The sequence below is a fragment of the Hippoglossus hippoglossus genome, chromosome 10, assembly GCF_009819705.1.
Source record: "Hippoglossus hippoglossus isolate fHipHip1 chromosome 10, fHipHip1.pri, whole genome shotgun sequence".
Lineage (NCBI taxonomy): Eukaryota > Metazoa > Chordata > Actinopteri > Pleuronectiformes > Pleuronectidae > Hippoglossus > Hippoglossus hippoglossus.
Window position 1 is genome coordinate 27,224,435 of NC_047160.1, and position 2,500 is coordinate 27,226,934.

The 2,500-nt window shown below is 54.5% G+C and overlaps 1 protein-coding gene across 2 annotated transcripts in view; it reads left to right on the top strand.

Moving 5' to 3' along the window:
- The window catches only part of LOC117769187 (transcription factor COE1-like), a 97,503-nt gene that overhangs the window by 50,897 nt on the left and 44,106 nt on the right, over positions 1-2,500 (top strand). The gene's annotated exons all lie outside the window — the stretch shown is intronic.

Sequence of the window (2,500 nt, forward strand, 5' to 3'; positions counted from 1 at the left end):
CGTGTTTCACCAATGAACTTCTGTAGTGATCACGTCTGTCCCGGGTCGATATGATCACTATAAGCAGCTGATTACTGTGAACGGATTGCAGAGCTTCTGAGCTCCGGCCTCTTGACTACACTCGTCGAGATGATTTTATACAGACACGACTTTCACACAACACATATTTAGTTAAGGTGGAGAAACTTGGATAAATAAGTTAACAACCCTCCACTTCAAAGGGCTTCAAATAAACCACATAAATAAAATGAAATAAGACGATAAGAGATAAACTGAACATTTATGTGAAACTGTTCTTTATATGTGGACAGAACACCGAGAGGTTGCAGGGGGTGCGCTGCTTTTTCTCTCCCAGCATGCACGGCGTTCCCTCCCTGGGCTTTACAGCAGGGCTTAGCGTTTTGTACGTGGACGTCTTCCTAATCACGCCGCCCTAATCCCACCTGTCAAAACCAAACCTGACGCTCAAATCAAAGACCCAGGATCCTCCTGCCCGCCGCATCATGGTCACTCTTTAATTAGCTCATCCAGGCTGCTAGCTGGAGGATGCTGGGAAAAAAATGGAGTGAGTGAAAGAGAGAAAGACAGACTGGTGGAGTTCTCCTCCTCCTCCTCCTCCTCCTCCTCCTCCTCCTTCTCCTCCTCCTCCTCCCTCTGGAGGCTCCATGTCCGTTAAAATCGAGCCGAGCCGGGGGCGTTGGGCCACCTAGTTCGGAGAGGAGGAGTGTGTGTGTGTGTTCAGGTGTGCATATAGGAAGTGAGAATGATGGACTCGACTCAGGAGTGTGTGTGTGTGTGTGTGTGTGTGTGTGTGTGTGTGTGTGTGTGTGTGTGTGTGTGTGTGTGTGTGTGAGAGAGGGAGTACAAGCATTGATCCATCGATCGGTGTCGGTGTGGCCCCCCGAGCGCCGGCAGGCTTAACTGTTATTACTGCTGTGGCTGTTTAGCCGTCAGTCATTAATTAATGCACTCACATTGTTAGCTCTCTCCACCTGTCAGTCACACACACACACACACACACACACACACACACACACACACACACACACACACACACACACACAGTGAGTTACAGCCACTCAGTCTCAGTGTTTGATTTCTACTTGTTGACAGTAATAAAGTGTTTGTCGCCAACTGGGGACCGAGGGTCAGACTGCAGCCTCACAGATCACCTGTCTGTCCTTCACCTGTCTGTCTGTCTGTCCCTCACCTGTCTGTCTGTCTGTCTGTCTGTCCCTCACCTGTCTGTCCCTCACCTGTCTGTCCTTCACCTGTCTGTCTGTCTGTCTGTCTGTCCCTCACCTGTCTGTCTGTCTGTCTGTCAGTCACCTGTCTGTCCTTCACCTGTCTGTCTGTCTCTCCCCTGTCTGTCCTTCACCTGTCTGTCTGTCTCTCACCTGTCTGTCCTTCACCTGTCTGTCTGTCTGTCCTTCACCTGTCTGTCTGTCTGTCTGTCCCTCACCTACCTGTCTGTCTGTCTGTCTGTCTGTCTGTCTGTCTGTCTGTCCCTCACCTGTCTGTCCCTCACCTGTCTCTCACCTGTTCTGCTGCTGACCTCATTCAGTCTGAAACCCTCGTGCGTCCACCTGCAGTCAGCTGATGCATCAGGTGACCTCACAGCGTCACGCGTGTGTTAGGCTCCGCCTCCGTTCAGGTCCTGCCCAGTCAGAGAGGAAACGTGTTTCAACATCTTCGTTCTCCAGACGCTGTGGAGAACGAAGAGCCTGAGCTCAGTGAGACGCCGTGAACCCAGAACTCTACTCTCTGTAAGGAGCGTTTACTCCTCCAGTTCCCACCAGGAGGCGGCGGCTGCTTCTCCTGGTTGATGTGAGCACTGCACTGGGTGAGGGGGGGGGGGGGGGGGGGGGGGGGGGGGGGGGGGGGGGTTAGGGGTCGCAGGTTTACCATTGACCTTGAGATGACCCTGAACATGTTCTCCACCCACCGCTTCACGTCCAGGCTTCAACCTGCAGCTCCTGCACCTCCTGTAGCTCCTGCACCTCCTGCACCTAGTGTAGCTCCTGCACCTCCTGCACCTCCTGCAGCTCCTGTAGCTCCTGCACCTCCTGCAGCTCCTGCACCTCCTGTAGCTCCTGTAGCTCCTGCACCTCCTGTAGCTCCTGTAGCTCCTGCAGCTCCTGTAGCTCCTGCACCTCCTGCACCTAGTGTAGCTCCTGCACCTCCTGTAGCTCCTGCACCTCCTGCACCTAGTGCAGCTCCTGCACCTCCTGCAGCTCCTGCACCTCCTGTAGCTCCTGCACCTCCTGCACCTAGTGCAGCTCCTGCACCTCCTGCACCTAGTGTAGCTCCTGCACCTCCTGTAGCTCCTGCAGCTCCTGTCGCTCCTGCAGCTCCTGCAGCTCCTGTAGCTCCTGTAGCTCCTGCAGCTCCTGTAGCTCCTGCACCTCCTGCACCTAGTGTAGCTCCTGCAGCTCCTGTAGCTCCTGCAGCTCCTGCACCTCCTGCACCTCCTGTAGCTCCTGTAGCTCCTGCAGCTCCT